Source organism: Amblyraja radiata, unplaced genomic scaffold (assembly GCF_010909765.2).
Source record: "Amblyraja radiata isolate CabotCenter1 unplaced genomic scaffold, sAmbRad1.1.pri S62, whole genome shotgun sequence".
NCBI lineage: Eukaryota > Metazoa > Chordata > Chondrichthyes > Rajiformes > Rajidae > Amblyraja > Amblyraja radiata.
The window spans coordinates 182,456-207,957 of record NW_022630157.1 but is presented as its reverse complement, the minus strand read 5'-3'; the positions used below and the strand labels follow the sequence as shown (position 1 = coordinate 207,957).

General features: G+C 46.2%; 1 long non-coding RNA gene across 1 annotated transcript; it reads left to right on the top strand.

The window, feature by feature from the left end:
• The first annotated feature begins 6,632 nt into the window (after positions 1–6,632).
• Positions 6,633–24,706, top strand: LOC116969482. The gene is made up of 3 exons (XR_004410780.1): positions 6,633–6,657; positions 6,757–6,875; positions 24,675–24,706. It is a non-coding gene; the product is annotated as an uncharacterized LOC116969482 (long non-coding RNA).
• The last annotated feature ends 796 nt before the right edge of the window (positions 24,707–25,502 follow it).

Below are 25,502 nucleotides of genomic sequence, written 5' to 3'. Positions count from 1 at the left end.
TGAAGCCCAACATGCCATTAGCTTACTTCACTGCCTGCTGGACCTGTGTGCTTACTTTCAGTGACTGATGAACAAGGACCCCCAGATCTCTTTGTACTTCCCCTTTCCCCAATGACACCATTCAGACAATCTGCCTTCCTGTTCTTGTCACCAAGGTGGATAACCTCACATTTATCCACATTAAACTGCATCTGCCATGCATCTGCCCACTCACCCAACCTGTCCCAAGTCCCTCTGCATCCTCATGGCATCCTCCTCACAGTTCACACTGTCACCCAGCTTTGCGTCATCTGCAAATTTGCTCATGTTACTTTGAATCCCTTCATCTTAATCATTAATGTATATTGTAAATAGCTGCAGTCCCAGCACCGAGCTTTGCGGTACGCCACTAGTCACTGTCTGCCATTCTGAAAGGGACCCGTTAATCCCTCCTCTTTGTTTCCTATCTGCCAACCAATTTTCTATCCATGTCAGTACCCTACCCCCAATATCATGTGCTGTAATTTTGCCCACTAATCTCCTATGTGGGATCTTATCAAATGCTTTATGAAAGTCCAGGTACACTACATCCACTGGCTTTCCCTTGTCCATTTTCCTAGTTACACCCTCATAAAATTCCAGATTAGTCAAGCATGAATTCCCCTTGGTAAATCCATGCTGAATCAGACCGATCCTGTTACTGCTATCCAAATGTGCCGCTATTTCATCTGTTATAATTGACTCCAGCATCTTCCCCACCACTGATGTCAGGCTAACTGGTCTATAATTCCCTGATTTCTCTCTCCCGTCTTTCTTAAAATGTGGGGTAACATTCGCGACCCTCCAATCCACAGAATTTGATCCTGAATGTGTAGAACATTGGGAAATGATTACCAATGCATCCATGATTTCTAGAGCCACTTCCTTAAGTACCCTGGGATGCAGACCATCAGGCCCTGGTGATTTATCAGCCTTCAGTCCCATCAGTCTACCCAACACCATTTCCTGCCCAATGTGAATTTCCTTCAGTTCCTCTGTCACCCTAGGTCCTCTGGCCACTAGTACATCAGGGAGATTGTATGTGTCTTCCTTCAGGTAGAAGGTACAGGAGCCTGAAGACTGCAACAACCAGGTTCAGGAATAGCTACTTCCCCACAGCCATCAGGCTATTAAACCTGGCTCGGACAAAACTCTGATTATTAATAACCACTTTCTGTTATTTGCACTTTATCAGTTTATTTATTCATGTGTGTATATATGTACATTATGGTGTATGGACACACTTATCTGTTTTGTAGTAAATGCCTACTGTGTTCTGTGTGCTTAAGCAAAGCAAGAATTAGGGACACATGACAATAAACTCACTTGAACTTGAACTTGAAGACAGATCCAAAGTACCTGTTCAACTCATCTGCCATTTCTTTGTTCCCTATAATAAATTCACCTGTTACAGTCTGCGTTCTTGGCTAGCTTACCTTTGTACCTTATCTTCCCCCCCCCCTCCCCCCCCTGTATTACCTTTTTAGTTATCTTTTGTTGCCCTTTAAAAGTTTCCCAATCCTCACTCAGGCTTCCCGCTCATCTTTGTTACGTTATACTTCTCTTTTATTTTTATACTGTCCTGGTCTTCCCTTGTCAGCCATGGTCGCCCCTTACTCCCCTTGGAATCTTTCTTCCTCTTTGGAATGAACTGATCCTGCACCTTCTGTATTATTCCCAGAAATACCTGCCATTGTTGTTCCACTGTCATCCCTGCTGGGGTATCTTGCCAGTCAACTTTGGCCAGCTCCTCCCTCATGGCTCCATGGTCCCCTTTGTTCAACTGTAATACTGACACTTCCGATATTCCCTTCTCATTCTCAAATTGTAGATTAAAACTTATCATATTATGGTCATTATCTCCTAATGGCTCCTTTACCTCGAGTTCCCTTATCAAATCCAGTTCATTACACAATACTAAATCCAGAATTGCCTTCTCCCTAGCAGGCTCCAGTACAAGATGCTTTAGGAATCCATGACGGAGGTACTCCACAAACTCCCTTTCTTGGGGTCCAGCACCAACCTGATTTTCCCAATCTACCTGCATGTTGGGCAAGAGTGACCATAATATGGTTGAGTTCTTCATTAGGATGGAGAGTGACATTGTTAATTCAGAAACAAGGGTCCTGAACTTAAAGAAAGGTGACTTTGAGGGTATGAGACGTGAATTGGCCAAGATAGACTGGCCAATGATTCTTAAAGGGTTGACGGTGGATATGCAATGGAAGGCATTTAAAAACTGCATGGATGAACTACAACAAGTGTTCATCCCAGTTTGGCAAAAGAATAAATCCGGGAAGGTAGTGCATCTGTGGATAACAAGGGAAACAGGGATAGTATCAAAACAAAAGAGGAAGCCTACAAATTAGACAGAACAAGCAGCCTACCAGAGGACCGGGAGAAATTCAGAGTCCAGCAGAGGAGGACAAAAGACAAATTAGGAAAGGGAAAATAGATTATGAAAGAAAACTGGCAGGGAACATAAAAACTGACTGCAAAAGTTTTTATAGATATGTCAAGAGGAAAAGATTAGTTAAAACAAATGTAGGTCCCTTGCAGTCAGAAACAGGCGAATTGATCATGGGGAACAAGGACATGGCAGACCAATTGAATAATTACTTTGGTTCTGTCTTCACTAAGGAAGACATAAATAATCTGCCGGAAATAGCAAGGGACCGGGGGTTAAATGAGATGGAGGAACTGAGTGAAATCCAGGTTAGCCGGGAAGTGGTGTTAGGTAAATTGAATGGATTAAAGGCCGATAAATCCCCAGGGCCGGATAAGTTGCATCCCAGAGTACTTAAGGAAGTAGCCGCAGAAATAGTGGATGCATTAGTGATAATTTTTCAAAACTCTTTAGATTCTGGAGTAGTTCCTGAGGATTGGAGGGTAGCTAATGTAACCCCACTTTTTAAAAAGGGAGGGAGAGAGAAAACGTGGAATTACAGACCAGTTAGTCTAACGTCGGTGGTGGGGAAAATTCTGGAGTCAGTTATTAAAGATGGGATAGCAGCACATTTGGAAAGTGGTGAGTTCATTGGACAAAGTCAGCATGGATTTATGAAAGGTAAATCATGTCTGACGAATCTTATAGAATTTTTCGAGGATGTAACTAGTAGAGTGGATAAGGGAGAACCAGTGGATGTGTTATATCTGGACTTTCAGAAGGCTTTCGACAAGGTCCCACATAAGAGATTAGTATACAAACTTAAAGCACATGGTATTGGGGGTTCAGTATTGATGTGGATAGAGAACTGGCTGGCAGACAGGAAGCAAAGAGTAGGAGTAAACGGGCCCTTTTCAGAATGGCAGGCAGTGGCTAGTGGTGTACCGCAAGGCTCAGTGCTGGGACCCCAGCTATTTACAATATATATTAATGATCTGGATGAGGGAATTGAATGCAACATCTCCAAGTTTGCGGATGACACGAAGCTGGGGGGCAGTGTTAGCTGTGAGGAGGATGCTAGGAGGCTGCAAGGTGACTTGGATAGGTTGGGTGAGTGGGCAAAGGCATGGCAGATGCAGTATAATGTGGATAAATGTGAGGTTATCCACTTTGGTGGCAAAAACAGGAAAGTAGACTGAATGGTGGCCGATTAGGAAAAGGGGAGATGCAACGAGACCTGGGTGTCATGGTACACCAGTCATTGAAAGTAGGAATGCAGGTGCAGCAGGCAGTGAAGAAAGCAAATGGTATGTTAGCATTCATAGCAAAAGGATTTGAGTATCAGAGCAGGGAGGTTCTACTGCAGTTGTACAGGGTCTTGGTGAGACCACACCTGGAGTATTGCGTACAGTTTTGGTCTCCTAATCTGAGGAAAGACATTCCTTAAATTAAACAGTAACAAAACAGAATTTCTCCCCATTGGCTCCAAATCAACACTTACCAAAATTAACAACAAACCCATTCTCACTATTGACGGCACCACTCTCTCCCCATCTCCTCAGGCCCGCAACCTTGGTGTGATCTTTGACTCAACCCTCTCCCTTGAGCCTCACATCCGCCATGTTGTCAAAACCTCCTTCTTTCACCTCCTCAACATCGCCAAAATCAGACCCTCTCTCACACCCCCCGCTGCTGAAAGACTCATCCATGCCTTCATCTCCTCCCGACTGGACTACTGTAACTCTCTTCTCTTTGGCATTAATTCCAGCAACATCAACCGACTCCAACTGGTCCAGAATGCAGCCGCCCGACTCATTACCCACACCAAATCCTGGCACCACATCACCCCAGTCCTCAAAGAACTTCACTGGCTTCCCATTTCCCACCAGATCATCTACAAAATCCTGGTCCTCACCTACAAAGCCCTCAACCACTTGCCCCCCCCCCCCTTATCTCACTGACCTCCTCTCCCCCTACCAACCCTCACGGTCCCTCAGATCCATTTCAGCCGGTCTCCTCTCCATTCTGAAATCCAACCTCTGCACTTTTGGAGACAGAGCCTTCTCCAGGGCAGCTCCCAGGCTCTGGAACTCCCTCCCACAATTGATCCGAACTTCTGAGTCCCTCACCCTCTTCCAGTCCCGCCTCAAGACCCATCTCTTCACCTCTGCATACCCTTAGTCCCATGTCCTCCTCCCCTTTGCATCTCTGTCTTACTGCTCTATTTTGTTTTGTTCTTGACTCACCATGTAAAGCGACTTTGAGTCCTTGAAAAGCGCTATACAAATAAAATGTATTATTATTATTATTATTATTATTATTCTTGCCATAGAGGGAGTACAGAGAAGGTTCACCAGACTGATTCCTGGGATGGCAGGACTTTCATATGAGGAAAGACTGGATAGACTCGGCTTGTACACGTTGGAATTCAGAAGACTGAGGGGGGATCTTATAGAAACGTACAAATTCTTAAGGGGTTGGACAGGCTAGATGCAGGAAGATTATTCCCGATGTTGGTGAAGTCCAGAACTAGGGGTCACAGATTAAGGATAAGAGGGAAGACTTTTAGGACCGAGATGAGGAAATCATTTTTTACACAGAGAGTGGTGAATCTGTGGAATTCTCTGCCACAGAAGGGAGTTGAGGCCAGTTCATTGGCTATATTTAAGAGGGAGTTAGATGTGGCCCTTGTGGCTAAAGGGATCAGGGGGTATGGAGAGAAGGCAGGGATGGGATACTGAGTTGGATGATCAGCCATGATCATATCAAATGGCGGTGCAGGCTCGAAGGGCCGAATGGCCTACTCCTGCACCTATTTTCTATGTTTCTATGTTGAAATCTCCCATAACAACCGTAGCATTAGCTTTGGGACATTTTGCGACCAATTTTAACTCTTGATTCATCTTGCACCCTATATCCAGGCTACTATTTGGGTGACTGTAGATAAGTCCCATTAGGGTCTTTTTACCTTTACAATTCTTCAGTTCTATCCATACTGACTATACATCTCCTGATTCTATATCACTCCGTGCTGGGGACTGAATTTCATTCCTCGCCAACAGAGCTACCCCACCCCCTCTGCCCACCTGTCTGTCTTTTCGAAAGGACGTATACCCTTGAATATTCAATTCCCAGCCCTGGTCCTCTTGCAGCCATGTCTCTGTAATTCCCACAACAAATTTCTAACTGAGCCTCAAGCTCATCCACTTTATTTCTTATACTTCGTGCATTCATAATAATAATAATAATAATAATAATATATTTTATTGTCATTGCACATAAGCACAACTAGATTTGGTATGCAGCTTCCATCCGATGTCATAACTTGAATAACTAATACAATTTAGATATCCCGAGAACATGGTTTGTAAAAGAATAGAAAATAGTCAAAACAGTTCAAACAGACTAAAGTGCAGATGTGTCTGTGCGACGTGACCATCCGAGGGAGACAGTCCAGGGGGGATGGGGGGCACTCAGCAGGGCTGGTTCAGAGTCGCTATAGCTCTGGGAATGAAGCTGTTCCTGAGTCTGGAGGTTCGGGCGTAGAAGGCCTTGTAACGTTTGCCGGAGAGAAGTAGTTCGAACAGTCCGTTACAGCGGTGTGAGGAGTCTTTATGGATGCTGACGGCCTTCCTGAGGCACCGTGTGTGGTAGATGCCCTCCAAGGCTGGTAGCAGTGTCCCAATAATCTTCTGCACTCTGTGGAAGACGCTCCTCTCCGCCTCCGTGCAGCTGAGATACCACACAGAGATGCCATACGTTAATATGCTCTGTGGTGCAGCGGTAGAAGGTTGTCAGCAGCGTCCTTGTCATAGATAAAACTTTTAATCCATTACTCCCCGCACCATTCACATTGATGCCCATTTCACTTGGCTTTACTCCCCTATCCCTTCCTGGGCGTTCTGCCCCGTTAATTCTGGTGTCTTCTCTTTTCTTTTACTCTCTTTCCCTTGTATCTCCATTTTGTCCTCCCTTCTCCAGATAAAATCCCACGACCTGCCCGGTCTTACTCGTAAGTTGCATACTCGCAGTTATTTTCATCGACATTCCTAATACTCTCTCCCCCGTGTTCGATGTCTCTACGACAATATCCACTTACTGTCTGTGTGACAGCGACAAAGCGTTGGGAATTCTCAGAGGGTATTTTGTAGCAATCTAGTGAAATACCCGCCGTCGGGATCATGACGATCCATCTCAGTCTATTGAGATTTGTGTTTTTATTTATTTCAGGAGGAAGCTGGTCGCAAGAGCAGGTAGGACATGCGTTTGACTGAAACAATGTACGTTTTTACAGTACCGCTCAAAAAAAACAGCTAATGCTCAGTTTCTAACCAGCTGTTAAATATTTGCAGGGTTATTGATGAAACCAAACCAATGTTGGTGGTAGATAGCGCGTTGCCCATTGAAAAGTATGATCGCACCCTTTTCTACAACATAGCATTGAGCGAAACATCTGATATCATCAAACGAGGTAAAACTGATACCTTTTCCATTGATCTTTTTTAAGACATCTTTATGCAATACTTATATGTGAAGATTAATGGTATTAATGGACTCTGGGGGGAAGTATCACAAAGACAAAGCAAAGATTGTTTGCATTTGAACAGATCCTTGTTCCTGGGAGAATGGGTTTGCTGTGCTGGGTGAAATTGCGTAGACTAGGCCTGTGTACTCGAGGGTTCAGGTGTATTAGAGGAGAATTCAGTGAAACACAAAGTCCTTACACGGCTCAGTGGGCTGGATGCAGGGAGGATGTTTCCCCTGTCTGAGGGGGTCTGGAGCCAGCGGAAACCCTCTGAATGTGAGCTGCACCATTTAGGACAGAGACAAGAAGACATTACTGCATGCTGAGACTAGGCAACCTTTAGAATTCACTGCACACCCGGTGGCTGTGCATAATCAGTCATTCAGTGCTCTTGGAGCCAGAGAGCCATGGTTGTACATTACAGAATCAGGCCATTGGGCCCATCACCTCCATGTCCACCCTTTTCCCCAGCCACACAAATCCCATTTGCCCACATTAGAACCATATTAGTCTGAAGAAGGGTTTTCGGCCCGAAACGTTGCCTATTTCCTTCGCTCCATAGATGCTGCTGCACCCGCTGAGTTTCTCCAACATTTTTGTGTACCTTATTCTACACCTCGTTTGCCAAATCGCAATGCCTCTTAAATATAGTGGTTACATCTGATTTCACCACCTCCTATGGCAAAATATTCCAGGTATTAACAACCATTGCTGTTCATTTTATGTTTTCATGGCTTTGATGTGAATGTAGGAGGTGTGACTACTAAGTTTGTGGAGAATGGGTAATGTTGGGGATAGCAAGGTAGTCTGTCAAAGTCTGCAGAAGGATATAGGCTCGATCATCGAAACCTTATTGTCATGCAGGGATATCAATACCGGAGGTTGCAGGTGGTTGCCGGAGGTTGCAGGTAGGGAGACTGACAAAAACCTCCGGGAACCGCACGGAAACCTTGGGCAAAGTCTCCAGAGGTTTCCGTTCAGGTTTCCTAAGTGGGACAGGGGCATAAGTCTCTTTGAAGAGCAGCCACGAATGGCAACTGAAATGCAGGAGTCAATTTGTAGACAGGAACACACAAAAGGAGTTTAAAAAGATGCTATACAATGCGAAGTGATTTGGGTTTATTTCAATTGTAGTATTAGAAGCACCAAGCACAGAATTCATATAAATCTTTCTATTCAGTTCTTGTGAATGTTACTGGTGATGCGAATTATCCAAATTCAACATCAGGGTATTAAGTGTATGTTGTATTAATCTACAAACCTACAATATTGTAAGTGGTTAAGAAGTGTTTAAGATGGAACTGCAGATGCTGGAAAATCGAAGGGACACAAAAATGCTGGAGAAACGCAGCGGGTGCAGCAGCATCTATGGAGGGAAGGAAATAGGCAACGTTTCGGGCCGAAACCCTGAGGCTAAAACCAAGTTTAAATGATCTATCACACCAAGGGGGAGGGGGGGGGGTATAAAATGACCCTATCTGCTGACCTATGACCTATAAATGAACAATTATCTGCTGCCTTGGGTCTACCAGACACCCTAAATGGACCCTTGGACCCATCTAGGCTAGCCTAGATATTAAAGATACCAGTTAAAACCAGGTTTAGATGGTCAATTACAGCCTTGGAAATACAAAATCACCCATTGCCTTGGTCCTACCAGATTCCCCAAATAGTCCCTGAATTGCCTAACTGGGGGGAGTTGAGGGTTTGATAGGCACAAGGCATCCACACCCCACCCCCTCTCCACCCCCTCTCTCCCCAGTTCCTCCACCCCCCCCCCCTCTTCCCCCCCACCTCTCTCGCTTTCTCTGCCACGGGGAGGGGGTAGAGAGGGAGGGGGAGGGGGTAGAGGCAGCAGCTACCGGTCATGGAGCACAAGCCTCCCCATCGGGCACCGGGCCCAAGCTAGGCTGCCGGCGTCGTGGACCAGAGCGAGGACCGCAGCGCTCGGAGGACTGAAAAACAGCAGAGGGCTGGCAGGGAACTCACCAGCGTGACAGTCTACAACTCTGTCAGTTTCACCACCTCCAACGTGACCTCACCACTGGCCCCATCTTCCCATCTCCCCACATGTCTGCCTTCCGCAAAGACCGCACCCTCCGTAACTAAAAATGTTAATCTATTCGTAAGAAATTGATAGATGTTTAGATCTGGTAATTGAATTTTGTAATTAGCTAGAATTAGGTAACTAACTAATTATATGCTTTAATTTCAAGTCATCTAAGTAAGATTGTTTCATATTTGTTTCAGAATGCTTCAATCTATAATAACTGAACATTTATTTTAGTTCTCTTAATTTTTAAGAAAGTTATGGCCATTTGACTGTCCTCGATCACAGCTTTTGTGTTAAGTCAATGGAAAAGCAATAGGGAACAAGATGCTAATTTCCGAGTATGAAAATGGCCACATATTCTTATAGAAACTTACAAAATTCTTAAGGGGTTGGACAGGCTAGATGCAGGAAGATTATTCCCGATGTTGGGGAAGTCCAGAACTAGTGGTCACAGTTTAAGGATAAGAGGGAAGTCTTTTAGGACCGAGATGAGAAAATCATTTTTTACGCAGAGACTGGTGAATCTGTAGAATTCTCTGCCACAGAAGGTAGTTGAGGCCAGTTCATTGGCTATATTTAAGATATGGCCCTTGTGGCTAAAGGGATCAGGGGGGTATGGAGAGAAGGCAGGGATGGGATACTGAGTTGGATGATCACCATGATCATATCGAATGGCGGTGCAGGCTCGAAGGGCCGAATGGCCTACTCCTGCACCTATTTTCTATGTCTATGTTTCTATGACTTTTTTTAATACTGAAGATATGAAAGTGAATTAGGTGACAAATTAAACTTCTTGTTTTGTTTTATCTGTTGGGATAAATTGCAGACTTGATTTTAAAAATCTCAAAAATTTGTAACATTGCTTGATGGGGGCACGCACATTGAATTCTCCCAATTTTGTTAGCCCTTGCTGTCTCCTCCCCTTCCTACCTCTCCTTCAGCCCTCTGACTGTCTCCTCCTGCTTTATCCGCTATTCTCCCCGCCCCCCACCAGTCTGAAGAAGGGTTTCGGCCTGAAACCTTGCCCATTTCCTTCGCTGCCTAGATGCTGCTGCACCCGCTGCGTTTCTCCAGCATTTTTGTCTACCTTCGATTTTCCAGCATCTGCAGTTCCTTCTTAAACAAATAACATTCACCAAAGATCCTATAGCTCCGAGATGGGATCTTTGCTGCCGCATGGAGTCAGTCGCATACAGGTGGGACAGGCCTCGTAAACACTGCCTCGTTAACCTGCCGTCACTCATGAGCGCGTTCCAGTTAAAGCTCCATTCACAAAATCATTTGTTCTCTCTGACGTCACCGGGCCGCCCACTGACGCGTGATTGGCCGGTCCAGAGCACTATTACCCGCCCACTGACGCGTGATTGGCCGCCCGTGATCACGATGGCCCGCCCACTGACGCGTGATTGGTCGGACCAGATCTGGATGACCCGCCCCCTTAAGCGTGATTGGTCAGTCCAGATCACAATGATCCGCCCCCGGATGCGTGATTGGCCGGCTGAGATCATGATGGCCCGCCCACTGTCGCGTGATTGGTCGGTCCAGATCACCATGTCCCGCCCACTGACGCGTGATTGGTCGGCCCAGACCAGGATAGCCCGCCCCCCCCCCCCCCCGCTGACCGCGTGATTGGCCCGCGCCATCCCTTCTCTCCAGGGATCTCAAGTCAAGTCAAGTTTATTCGTCACATACACAGACCCAGAGATGTGCAGTGAAATGAAAAGTGGCAAATGCTCGCGGACTTTGTGCAAAAAGACAAACAACCAAACAAACTATAAACACAATCATAAACACACACATATTATTTTACATATTAAATATTGGAAGGAAAAACGTTCAGTAAAGTTAGTCCCTGGTAAGATAGGAGTTTACAGTCCGAATGGCCTCTGGGAAGAAACTCCTTCTCAACCTCTCCATTGGCTATTTCCATGCCTGACCTGTTCCGCTGAGTTATAGACCCAGAGACAGACAAAAAAACAAACAACCGTGCAAGCTATTCATTCACACATGGTCAGTATCTGTACATTTAATAGTGTTATTTATTCATGCGGTGACTTCGACTTCTGTACATTCATCACCTATCGTTCCAGAGAGTACTCGTGGGAAAACGTTAAAACGCGTGCAAAGGTTGTAATTTGTCTGTACACAAAAAAGCTGGAGAAACTCAGCGGATGCAGCAGCATCTCTAATGAGCGAAGGAAATAGCCAACGTTTCGGGCCGAAACCCTTCTTTACTCTGATGGTGGGTGGGGTGCGGGGAGAAGAAAGGAAAAGGGAGGAGGAGGAGCCCGAAGGCTGAGGGAGAAATAGGAAGGGGAGGAGACAGCAAGGGCTAACAGAATTGGGAGCATTCAATGTTCATGCCCCCAGGATGCAGACTCCCCAAGCGGAATATGAGGTGCTGCTCCTCCAATTTCCGCTGGTGCTCGCTCTGGCCATGGAGGAGACCCAGGACAGAGAGGTCGGATACGGAATAGGAGGTGGAGTTGAAGTGCTGAGCCACCGGGAGGTCAGGTTGGTTAATGCGGACCGAGCCGAGGTGGTCGGCGAAACGATCGCCAAGCCTACGCTTGGTCTCAGACTCTGCACAATAACATCACTTCAATACCAGACACTGCAATGAAGAAGGGGCCTCGTCCCGAAACGTCACCCATTCCATCTCTCCAGAGATGATGCTTGTCCCGCTGAGTTACTCCAGCTTTTTGTGTCTATCTGCAGTTCCTTCTTATACGCTCGATTTTTATTTAATAATCTCATGTGTAAACTTGAATTCAATGATTCAATTATACTCTATTGTCACGTGTACCTCGTGACTGTGGGATTATTTTCTTTTGCATGCAATCCGGTAAAATACAGACCTCGCCTCCTCCATGGCCAGAGTGAGTCCCACCGCAAATTGGAGGAGCAGCACCTCATATTTCACTTGCGTAGTTTGCACCCCAGCGGTATGAACATTGACTTCTCCAATTTCAGGTAGTCCTTGCTGGCCTCTCCCCTTCCAAGCTCTCTCACATACCACTGTCTCCGCCTCTTCCTTTCTTCTTCCCCCCCCCCTCCCCCACCCCCATACCAGTCTGAAGAATGGTGATAACATCACTTCAATACCAGACACAATAACATCACTTCAATACCAGGCACTGTAATGAAGAAGGGGTCTCGACCCTAAACGTCAACCATTCCTTCTCTCCAGAGATGCTGCCTCACCCGCTGAGTTTCTCCAGCATTTTTGTCTACCTTCGATTTTTCCAGCATCTGCAGTTCTTTCTCAAACAATCATACTCTATTGTTCAATGTACCTCGGATCAGTGAAATGCCTTGTTTTTGCCAGCAATCCGGTAAAATACAGATCTGACCTGGGCGGTAAAGTGGGCGCCGACTAGGTTGCGAGAAGTTCATGGAACAGTCTATATTTCCCCGCAGCGGCGAACCAGGCGCCGCCGCACCAGGCAGCAGGCGCCACCCGCGCCGGCTCCCCCTTTGTTCTCGGCTGCCCCCGCCCGGTTGCTCTCGGCTTGAAATGATTCAGGGCTATTTTCCCAGCGTGGAAAAGTCAATGACGGGACGCCATAGATTTTAGTACAGTACGGGGATCTTTCAAGGAGATGTGCGGGGCATGTTTTATCACACAGGGTGGTGGGTGCCTGGAACGCGCCGCTGGAGTGGTGGTCGAGGCACATACGGAGGAGGCATTGCAGTCTGATGTGGGCTGAAGGAACTGTTCTGGTTCTATGTGGCCCTCAACAAAACCGACAGGTTCATTAGAGCTCCCATTCTCAGCTCCTTACCCACAACCATTAGATTCTTGAACCGACCTGTACTGCCTGCGTTTGGCCCCCATACCTCTAACCTGTCCTATCAATGTACCTGTCTAAATGCTTCTGAAACGTTACGATAGTGCCCGCCTCATATACCTCCTCCAGCAGCTCATTCCATACACCTACCACCCATTGTGTGAACAAAATTACCCCTCAGGTTTCTATTAAACCTTTCCACCTTCACCTTAACCCTATGTCCTCTGGTACTTGATGCCCCTCCTCTGGGCAAGGAGCTCTGTGCGACTACCCGATCTGTTCCTCTCATGATTTTTTTACATCTCTTCTAAGATCATCCCTCGTCATGGAAAAGCAGCCAACATAATCAAATACTTGTTCTACCCGGGCCATTCATCCTTCTCACTGTTCTTGTCGGGCAGAAGGTACAGAATCTTACCAGTCTCAGGAACAGCCTCCTTCCCTCTGTTATCAGGCTTCTGAATGATCCTTCCATAAGCCAGACATTGTGTGTTGAAGGGCCTGTTCCTGTGCAGTATTGATGACGTCTTGTTTTCTCTGTTGAGCGGCAGTGCAAGGTTGATTTTCTGACCAGTGGAGCTTACTTTACTTTAGAGATACAGCATGGAAGTAGGCCCTTCGGCCCACCGAGTCCACATCGACCATCGATCACCAATTAGTCACCAATCACTTGGTCTCTGTTATCCCACCTTCCCGTTCACTCCCAACATACTTGGGGCAATTTACAGAGGGCCAATTACCCTACAAACCCGCATGTCTTTTGAATGTGGGAGAAAACCGGAGCACCCGGAGGAAACCCACGCGGTCACAGGGAGAATGTGCACGCTGCGAGCAGTGAACATGGTCAGGATCGAACCCGGGTCTCTGGCCCCGTGAGGCAGCGGTTCAATCTGCTGCTCCATATTACCTCAGAAATATTAACCCTTCCCTCTCCAGATACTGTACACTGCCCGACCTGCTGAATGCCGACAACGCTTTCTGTATTTTTGTTGGCATTTGATGGTCAGACTCATGTTCCAATCACCCATTTAACTGGAACAACTTTAGTTTAAGGGAATGAAATTTACCCGAAGCTGATTACAAATGACATCGGCTTTCTGGTCAGGGCTGTGATTGACGGGGCTGAGCTCCGCCTCCCCTCAGCCTTGCCCCGCCCCTTTCATTGATTGTTCCACAGCTCCGGGCTCCCCCGGGTCCTAAAGCCCGTCCACACGTTGTTGTCCAGCCTGACTTACCTCCTCTGGCAGCTTGTTCCATTTCCCCACGACCTTCTGTGTGGAAATATTGTTCCTCAGGTTCCGATTAAATCTTACACCTCTCACCACAAACCTGTGTCCTCTAGTTCTCGACTCCACTACTCCGGGTAAAAGACTGTGCATTCACCCTATCCATTCACCTCTTGATCCCATGAACTTCAGCCTCCGGCGCTCCAATTAATTACTGCAGGGCGTCAGCAGTTTCAGCGAATGGGAATGCGTTTTGAACCAGGAAGTGGAGGTTAAAATGGCTGCGAAAGACCCGGTCGAGAGTTGGACCGAGGAGATACTTTGTCCCATCTGCCTGGATTTCTTCACCGATCCGGTATCACTGGAGTGTGGGCACTACTTCTGCCGCTCCTGTATCACACAGAGTTGGGACAGGGAGGGGAGAAACTCCTGCCCGGAATGTAGAGAGGAGTTTACAGACCGCACCCTCAGGGTGAGTCGGGCCTTGGCGAGACTGTCTGAGAAAGCTCGAACACTGAGCCTGAATCGGACAGAGAAGGAAAGTAAACTTCAGTGCGAGGAACATCAGGAAGAACTGAAGCTGTTTTGTGAAACTGACAAGAAGCTGATCTGTGTGATTTGTCGAGATGCGCGGGATCACAGAGATCACCGCTTCATGCCGGTTAAAGAAGCTGTTGAAATCTACAAGGTAAAAGCAAACCGATTTTGATCGCATCATTGTTTAATTCCATCTTTATAATCTAACACTTTTATTCTCTGATTTTCAATCACAATCCCAGGATCAGACGAAATCTTCCATCCAGTCTCTTACAAAAAAGAAATCAGGGATCCAGCGAATGGAGCAGCTACAGAAACAGAAGATTTCTGGAGTTCTGGTGAGGCTTTTAAGTTTCGATTTCCTGATCTTGTGTAGATTTGATCCCTGTGATGCGTGTAATAATAGGGCAGCGCAGTGACACAAGTAGTGCTGCTGTCTCCTAGTTCTGGTGAGCGGGTTCGATCCTGACCTCGGGTGCTGCCCGTGTGGTTCATGCCTTCTCCCTGTGACCGCGTCGGATTCCTTCCACGTCCCCAATACACGCTGGTTCAATGGTCAATCGGTGACTGTTATAATCCCTGGGAAAGTGGGTGGTGGATGGATAAATGGGAATTAATGGGCACGTGAAAAGGAACAGGCAGCAGGGAATTGTATTGGGGGTAGAGGATTGATGGGTTATAACATTACCCTCACGACATTTCGTGAAGTCTGAAGAAGGGTCTCAAGCATCACCCGCTGAGTTCCTCCAGCATTTTTGTCTACATTAGACAAACTATTGAAATGCCAAAGCAAATAAAACATGCACAGGCCAAATGTCACCGTTAAAGTCGTGAGGAAACACAACCAGTGACATTATATATTAATCTTCACCTTTTATTTCATAGGAACAGTCACACAACCTTCAGTCCAAGATCACATCCCAGTATGCTGAACTGCACCAGATTCTCACTGAGAAAGAGCAGCGCACACTGGCAGATATCCGGGAGGAAGAGAGGAAGATTCTAAATACAATGGAGACAAATCTTGGAAACATTCAAGAGAATTTAAAATCCATTCAGGAGGAACTCTTAAAGTTGCAGCTACAGATGGATCAAAAAGACAGTGTGGTGTTTCTGAAGGTGAGGGGTTACACTACAGTTTGGTGAAGTGAAAGTGCAGTCACAAAATGGTGGGTGACATTTCAGAAATAAATGCTGCATTTACCAGTAATTGAGAACTGGGTAAATGTTCACTCTATTCCAGCTGTTGTTGTTCCCAAACTAATTGGCCTCCCGTATAATCTATGGGATCTCAGGAATGCCTGGCCGGAATGTAGAGAGGTGTTTGTATTCTGTAGCGTTTGGAACAACGACGGGTGATCCTATATCTGATCCCAAGGACCACGAATGGACAGAGGGCAGTAAATCTCTGGGATTCTCCAACCAAGAGACTCTGAGAGGGGTCACAGCTTAAGGATAAGGGGGAAATCCTTTAAAACCGAGATGAGAAAAACTTTTTCATGTGGAACTCTCTGCCACAGAGGGTAGTTGAGGCCACACAGTTCATTGGCTATATTTAAGAGGGAGTTAGATGTGGCCCTTGTGGCTAAAGGGATCAGAGGGTATGGAGAGAAGGCAGGTACGGGATACTGAGTTGGATGATCAGCCATGATCATATTGAATGGCGGTGCAGGCTCGAAGGGCCGAATGGCCTACTCCTGCACCTAATTTCTATGTTTCTATCTAAGACGTATTTAAACCAGAGGCAGATACATTTTTAAAAATTCGGGGGATTGTAATTGAAGGGAATGGGGCAAAGAGGAGGAGTTCAGTCCTGGGCTAGATCAGCCATGACCACATTGTGGGGATTAACATTGAAATCTAAAATGTGGCGCACACATCATCTATATCCAGTTCCCATCAGCAGTGGGTGGTCACCTTGAGGGAATTTGCTCTGTTTGTTTTGTCCACCTTGTTTCACCATAGAATGACATCCCATTTAACATCATAGACAGGCCATTTGGCCCATCCTATCCAGTCAAGATTTCTGCTCCACTCATCATCCCTCCTATCTATTCTCCACACCCGGTAACTATATCCCAAATTCCATGAGCCCTAATGTGTTTACCCCACTGTTAATCCTGGCTAAATTGGACCAGCCAGGACTTCAAAATGGGGTTAAGTTTCAGGGTTTGCTGGGAGATTTGGTCAAATTGGAATTGCTCTCTGGGACTGGCTGCGAGAGATGCCAGGAAGTCTGGAACTTAGATACAATTTGCAAGCAAAGAATGGGAAGCCTTGCAAATCCTGTCAATCTGGTACAAAATGCATAGAATGGATTGGATGGCTGCAAACCAGACATATACCTTGTAAATAGCTTGTAAATAATGTTGCAGAGTCTGACTCTGCTAAGTGTTGATTGGATGAGGTGTTGAGCCTTGTCTGAGAGTTCTGTTCATCGGGGTAAATGTTTCCAAGTTGACTTCATCTTGAAGTCGGTTGTGAATACAATGTATTGAATTGTTGTATCATTGGGTTAACCATATAACATATAACAATTACAGCACGGAAACAGGCCATCTCGGCCCTACAAGTCCGTGCCGAACAACTTTTTTCCCTTAGTCCCACCTGCCTGCACTCATACCATAACCCTCCATTCCCTTCTCATCCATATGCCTATCCAATATATTTTTAAATTATACCAACGAACCTGCCGCCACCACTTCCACTGGAAGCTCATTCCACACCGCTACCACTCTCTGAGTAAAGAAGTTCCCCCTCATGTTACCCCTAAACTTCTGTCCCTTAATTCTGAAGTCATGTCCTCTTGTTTGAATCTTCCCTATTCTCAAAGGGAAAAGCTTGTCCACATCAACTCTGTCTATCCCTCTCATCATTTTAAAGACCTCTATCAAGTCCCCCCTTAACCTTCTGCGCTCCAGAGAATAAAGACCTAACTTATTCAACCTTTCTCTGTAACTTAGTTGTTGAAACCCAGGCAACATTCTAGTAAATCTCCTCTGTACTCTCTCTATTTTGTTGACATCCTTCCTATAATTGGGCGACCAAAATTGTACACCATACTCCAGATTTGGTCTCACCAATGCCTTGTACAATTTTAACATTACATCCCAGCTTCTATACTCAATGCTCTGATTTATAAAGTCTAGCACACCAAAAGCTTTCTTTACCACCCTATCTATATGAGATTCCACCTTCAAGGAACTATGCACGGTTATTCCCAGATCCCTCTGTTCAACTGTATTCTTCAATTCCCTACCATTTACCATGTACGTCCTATTTTGATTTGTCCTGCCAAGGTGTAACACCTCACATTTATCAGCATTAAACTCCATCTGCCATCTTTCAGCCCATTTTTCCAAATGGCCTAAATCACTCTGTAGACTTTGGAAATCCTCTTCATTATCCACAACACCCCCTATCTTGGTATCATCTGCATACTTACTAATCCAATTTACCATCCCTTCATCCAGATCATTGATGTACATGACAAACACCAAAGGACCCAACACAGATACCTGAGGCACCCCACTAGTCACCTGCCTCCAACCCGACAAACAGCCATCCACCATTACCCTCTGGCTTCTCCCATTCAGCCACTGTTGAATCCATCTTGCTATTCCTGCATATATACCCAACAGTTTAACCTTCTTAACCAACCTTCCATGAGGAACCTTGTCAAAGGCCTTACAAAAGTCCATATAGACAACATCCACTGCTTTACCCTCGTCAATTTCCCTAGTAACCTCTTCAAAAAATTCAAGAAGATTAGTCAAACGTGACCTTCCAGGCACAAATCCATATTGCCTGTTCCTAATCAGACCCTGTTTATCCAGATGCTTATATATATTATCTCTAAGTATCTTTTCCATTAATTTGCCCACCACTGAAGTCAAACTGTACACAAAATGCTGGGGAAACTCAGCGGGTGCAGCAGCATCTATGGAGCGAAGGAAATAGGCGACGTTTCGGGCCGAAACCCTTCTTCAGACCATAGATGCTGCTGCACCCGCTGAGTTTCCCCAGCATTTTGTGTACCCTCGATATTCCAGCATCTGCAGTTCCCTTTTAAACACTGAAGTCAAACTAACAGGTCTATAATTGCTAGGTTTACTCTTAGAACCCTTTTTAAACAATGGAACAACATGCGCAGTACGCCAATCCTCGGGGACTATTCCCGTTTCTAATGACATTTGAAATATTTCTGTCATAGCCCCGGCTATTTCTACACTAACTTCCCTCAATGTCCTAGGGAATATCCTGTCAGGACCTGGAGACTTATTGACTTTTATATTTTTCAAAAGTGTCAGCACTTCTTTTACTTTGAAACTCATAGTATCCATAGCCACTCTACTCGTTTCCCTTACCTCACATAATTCAATATCCTTCTCCTTGGTGAATACCGAGGAAAATAAATTGTTCAATATCTCCCCCATCTCTTTTGGCTCTGCAGATAGCTGCCCACTCTGTCTCTCCAATGGACAATTTTATCCCTCGTTATCCTTTTGCTATTAATATAGCTGTAGAAACCCTTTGGATTTACTTTCACCTTACTTGCCAAAGCAACCTCATATCTTCTTTTAGCTTTTCTAATTTCTTTCTTAAGATTCTTTTTACATTCCTTATACTCCACAAGCACCTCATTTACTTCATGCTGCCTATAATTATTGTAGATCTCCCTCTTTTTCCGAACAAGATGTCCAATTTCCCTTGAAAACCAGGGCTCTTTCCAATTTTTACTGTTTCCTTTCAACCGAACAGGAACATAAAGATTCTGTACTCTTAAAATTTCCCCTTTAAATGTCCTCCATTTCTCTTCTACATCTTTCCCATAAAACAAAATGTCCCAGTTCACTCCTTTTAAATCATCTCGCATCTCATCAAAGTTAGCCTTTCTCCAATCAAAATCTCAACCCTAGGTCCAGTTCTGACCTTCTCCATAATTATATTGAAACTAACGGTATTGTGATCACTGGACCCGAAGTGCTCCCCAACGCATACCTCCGCCACCTGTCCTGTCTCATTTCCTAACAGGAGGTCCAGCACTGCCCCTCTTCTAGTAGGTACCTCTATGCATTGCTGCAAAAAACTATCCTGCACACATTTTACAAGCTCCAAACCATCCAGCCCATTTACAGAATGTGTTTCCCAGTCTATGTGTGGAAAGTTGAAATCTCCCACAATCACTACCTTGTGCTTACTACTAATATCTGCTATCTCCTTACATATTTGCTCTTCCAATTCTCGTTCCCCATTTGGCGGTCTATAATACACCCCTATAAGTGTTGCTACACCTTTCCCACTTCTCAGTTCCACCCGAATAGCCTCCCTAGATGAGCCCTCCAATCTATCCTGCCAAAGCACTGCTGTAATATCTTCCCTAACTAGCAATGCAACACCTCCACGTCTTGCCCCTCCAATTCTATCACACCTGAAGCAATGAAATCCTGGAATATTTAGTTTCCAATCACAGCCCTCCTGCAACCATGTTTCACTGATTGCCACAACATCATACTTCCAGGTGTCTATCCAGACTCTAAGCTCATCCACCTTTCTTACAATGCTCCTAGCATTAAAATATGCACATTTAAGAAACCCCCCGTCTCTTCTCTGTTTATTTCCTTTTTTTTCTTTCTCCTCTTGTGTCCGAGTGCTTCCCTTTTCTGCTTCCTGCCTCCCATTCTGTCTACTAGCTTTCTCTATTTGAGTCCTTCGCCCCAACCATTCTAGTTTAAAGTCTCCCCAATGACCTTTGCAAATTTCCCCGCCAGGATATTGGTCCCCCTCGGGTTCAAGTGCAACCCATCCTTTCTGTACAGGTCCCACCTTCCCCAAAAGAAGTCCCAATGATCCAGAAACTTGAATCCCTGCCCTCTGCACCAGTCTTTCAGCCACGCATTTATCCTCCACCTCGCTCCATTCCTACTCTCACTGTCGCGTGGTACAGGCAGTAATCCTGAGATTGTTACCTTTTTGGTCCTTTTCCTTAACTCTCCTCCCAACTCCCTAAATCCTCCCTTCAGGACCTCTTCACTTTTTTTACCTATGTCATTTGTACCAATATGTACCACGACCTCAGGCTCCTCTCCCTCTGATTTCAGGATATCTTGGATGCGTTGAGACACGTCCGAGACCTTGGCACCAGGGAGGCAGACCACCATCCTGGTCTCCCGACTGCGTCCACAGAAACGCCTATCCGACCCCCTAACAATAGAGTCCCCAATTACAATTGCCCTCTTCTTTTTTTCCCTACCTTTCGGAGCAACAGGGCCGGTCTCTGTGCTGGAGGCCCGTCCACTGTTGCTACCCCCGGGTAGGCTGTCACCCCCATCCGTACTCAAACAGGAGTACTTATTTGCAAGGTGTACCGACATTGGAGTACTCCCTCGTTCCTGCCTCTGCCCCTTGCCCTTCCTTAGCGTGACCCACATGTCTCTCTCCCGTGGTTAGGGAAATGCCTGTTATGTATGGGGTTAATCGATATTTGTAATTGGGTGATTAAGAGACAACCCCCATGTGGTTCGGCCCCTCGAGTTTGTGGGACAGATAAAAGTCCCTGGTCACGAGGCTCAGGGCCGATCATCTGGAAGAGCGCTCAGGACCAGGTACCCTTCTGGAGTGCCTCTGTCTGTGCGAGGCCTAGAGGGCTTGAACAGATAGACGCAGGGATCGAACCCACGGTGGGATAGGTACAGTGTGTGATCTGTGACGTACTTTTGGTAGAATACAATTAATTGATTCAGTGCTTTTACTGAAACTAGACTGGGGGGGAAGCTTAGAACCGAGCAATTATCACCGCTTGCATTTAAATTTATCTCTGCTGTTGGCTTCAGTCCCTCCAATGCAAGTGAGGTCCATGTTCTCATGACTGCATTCCTTTAGGTATTTATTGAAGACCACGTTACATTTCAACTTTGATTATTAGTCTCCCCTTCAATTTGAGATATTATTTCATCCCCACACATTTAAATCCACCGATAATATTAAATTCCCTCTCATCATTCCTGAAAACTTCTACAGATGAAATCCCATGACCTGCCCAGTCTTTTCATTAAGTTCCATCCTCTCAGTTATGGCGTCATTCTCATGAACATTCCTTGTGCTTTCCCCCATCGTTCTACATCTCTGCGACAATATCCGCTTTCTCTCTGCATGACAGTGGTGATAAGAGTTGGGAAATGGGAATTATCAGAGGGTTGTAGAAATTTGGTGAAATTCCCGCTGTCGGGATGAGGACGGTCCATCTCAGTCAATTGAGATTTGTGTTTTATTTCTTTCAGGAGGAAGCTGGTCGCAAGCGAAGGTAGGACATTGTCTTGACGGAAACAGTGTAAGTGTTTTGTGGAACACCTTAAAACATTTCTAATGCTCAGTTTATAAACAGCTGTTCATTATTTGCAGGGTTAGTGATGAAGCCAAACCACTGTCGGTGGTAGATGAAGCCTTGCCAATTGAAAAGTTTCATTGCCCTGTTTCGTTCAACACAGTATTCAAAGAAACGTCTGATGACTTCAAACGAGGTAAAGCTTGTACCTTCACCATTATTCTTGTTTCTGATATCTTTAAGCAATACCTAGATGCAAACATTAATGGTCTTTTGGACTGAAGGGAAATTGGATCTACCACTAAACCCATCAGCTGGGAAGCATCACAGAGTTAGAGGTTCATACTCTCCTACTTTGGGTGAAATACTGTGGCTATTCACCCTATCTGTGCACCTTATATAGATCTTATACACAGCTATAAAAACACCCGGACGGGCTCCAAAGACAAATGTTCCTGCCTGTACAACATCTCCTTATAACCCAGCCCTTCAGACCTGATGAAATTATCGTAAATACTTTTGCACCCTCTCTAATTTACTAACAACCATATTGTGTCAAATTTAATATCCTGACTTAAGAAAGCAGGAGTGACAAACACAATCTTCACCACACTGCCTGTCACTGTTTCATCTTCCATGGCACTGTGTACCTGCAGCCCGAGATCTCTCAGTTCTATAAAGTTCCCCGTTTACTGTGTATGTCCTGCCCTGGTTTGTCTCAGCAAAGTGCATCACCTCACCTTCACATGAATAAATACCACCTGCCGTTCCTGACCCCATTGGCCCAGTTCACAGGGATCACATTTACTCTCAGATCACCTTCTTCACTCTCCACAATGTTACCAATTTTAGTTCCATCTGCAAACTGACTAACCGTGCAACCTACATACACACCCAATCGTGTATATAAATAAGGAACAACAGTGGACTCTGTCTCCAGTCTGAAACACGACCCTCTACCAACATCCTCTGTCTGCGACCTTCCGGTAAATGTTGTATTCCATCGGCTAATTCATCCCGGATTCCATGAGATTCAACCTTCCAGAGCGGCCTCTCATGCGGTGTGTAGAAGTTGCATCTCTCAGAGGGCAGTGAATATCTGGCATGTTGTGCCCAAGGTGGTGGTGAAAAGCTGAGTTATTGGATATGTGCAACTTGGCTACAAATAAATATTTGATAGATCCAATATTTAAGATTATGGGGAACTCACACAGAAGAGGAATTGGTGCCAGCTTAGATCAGCCATGACCACATTGAATGGAGGGGCAAGCCTGAGGAGCGGATTCTAATCCTGCTCCAGTTTTCTTGTGTTCCTATGCTCCTGTGTACCGATAAATTGACAGACTTGACACAGAGGAATTGAAGCAAAGATTAACAATACTTGTTCCTGGGACAATGAGTTTGCTGTGCGGGGTGAGATTGAGTAGACTAGGCCTGTGTACTCTAGAATTTGGGTGTATAGGAGGAGATCTCAGTGAAACACAAAGTTCTTACAGGGCTCAGTGGGTTGGATGCAGGGAGGATGTTTCCCCTGTCTGTGGGGTCTGGAGAACGGGCACCCTCTCAGAATGTGGGCTGCAACATGTAGGACAGATAAGGAGACATTACTGCACGCAGAGACTGGGGAACCTTTGGAATTCCCTGCATAGGTAGATGTGGAGACTCAGTCATTCAGTGCTCTTGGAGCTGAGAGCCATGGTTGTACATTACAGCGTCGGGCCGTTTGGCCCATCATGTCCATGTCCACCTATTTCCCATCTTTACTAATCGATTTGCCCAGATTACATTGGTATTCTTCTGCACCTCACCTAGATAAGTGCCTCAAATATAATGATTAGATCTCACCACCGCCTCCTCTGTAGCATGTTGCAGATATCACCCACTCTCAGTGTAAAGAAAACTTCCTACTCAGAACCACTTTAAAATTCCTTGCTCTCAAGATAAACCTGTACTCTTGATCTGATATCCCTGCTGCAGCACCGATCTCTGCTGCACTCCACCAGTCACAGACCTCCAAGCAGAAAAATCATCCTTCTACCGCTACCTTCTACCTCCAACCACCAAGCCAATTGTGGATCCATTTCACCAGCTCGCCTTGGATCCCACCTGCCTTCACTTTCTGGACCAGCCTTACATGTGGAACATTGTCAAGTCCCTCAGTGAAGTTCATATATTGGTTCACAATGAGATCAGTGTGTTCTTAGTTGTACACACCCATCAAATCCACCCGTGAATCCCCTCTCTTTCAGCGACCCTGCAACCACAAGCCTCCACATATTCTGTCCAACACCCGATCATTCAACCTCTGCTTCCTCCCATGGTCCAAGCCACCCCTCCCTCTCTCTCACCCTCCACTCAAAGAAACAGGGGCAGGTCCTCTGGCCCCTCATGTCTCCCCCTCCCATTCACTATGATCATGGCGACTCCACCCCACACCTCTACCTCCTCTTTAACAACCTCAAACTACCACTCACCTCAATATCCTCTTGCTCCGATCTGCCTCCATTTCTGAACAGCCCGCTTCATTCCTCCATCCCCACCGCAATCTCGCAATCCTCCTCACTCTCCGCACTCGTCCTCCCCGTCCACCCTCCCCCACCTCACGATATTCCCCTCTCCTTGCCTGGATAAAAACTGTGGGAAAGATGTCTGTTGTCCACCCGATGTGGTTGTGGGTGAAACCCCGGGCAAGGTTCCAGTTGTCCGCCCGCCTGTGCCTGAGGCCGAGCGGCTTCTCCCCCGGTCCCGGGGCCGCGCTGCCCGAGTCTCCCCCCGACCCCCGGGGACTCTCTGATTCTCTGCTTCTCCCCCCAGTCTCCGTCACCCTGGATGTGGAAACAGCGCATGCGGAGCTCGAGGTGTCTGAGGATCGGAAGAGGGTGAGATGTACCGGGACCGAGAGGAGGCTCCCTGACACCGGGAAGAGGTTTACATGCTGGGAGTGTGTGCTGGGATCGGAGGGATTCACATCGGGGAGACATTACTGGGAGGTGGAGGTGGCGGGGAGTCAGTGGTGGAGGCTGGGAGTCGCCGCAGAGTCTGTGGAGAGGAAGAGACGGGTCGACCTGACCCCGGAGACTGGAGTCTGGAGCATCGGGTGGTGGCTGGGTGACGGGTTTCTTGCATTCACCTCCCCTCCATCCCCTCTCCCCGCCCGTCCCATCCCCGGGAGGGTGGGAGTTTATCTCAGTTACGAGTCCGGGACAGTTTCATTTCACGACGCGGACACCAAGTCCCATCTCCACACCTTCACTGGGAATAAATTCACGGAGAAACTTTATCCTTTCTTCAGGACTCAGGATGGAAGCTGGCTGAGAATCTGCTCCGGTTCCGCTCCGGGTGTGTAAAAAAAATGTAAATGTGGGAAGAGTGAAATAAACAGCAACTGAAATCAGAGCTGTCTGTCTGTCGATCCGTTCATTTTAACGCGTTAACCGCGCCCGGCAACGGAACAGAAATTACTTTTCTTGATTCCGTTGGCATCTAACAAGTTTCAGAAGTGATAAATCTGGCTGTAATTTTTTTAAATCGTCCATGGTTCTCAAGTGGGTTTTTACATAGAAAATGAAAACGCATCTGAAGAAAAATTTACAGCCAGATTTATCACTTCTGAGAATTTTTAGATACCAAAGGAATCAAGAA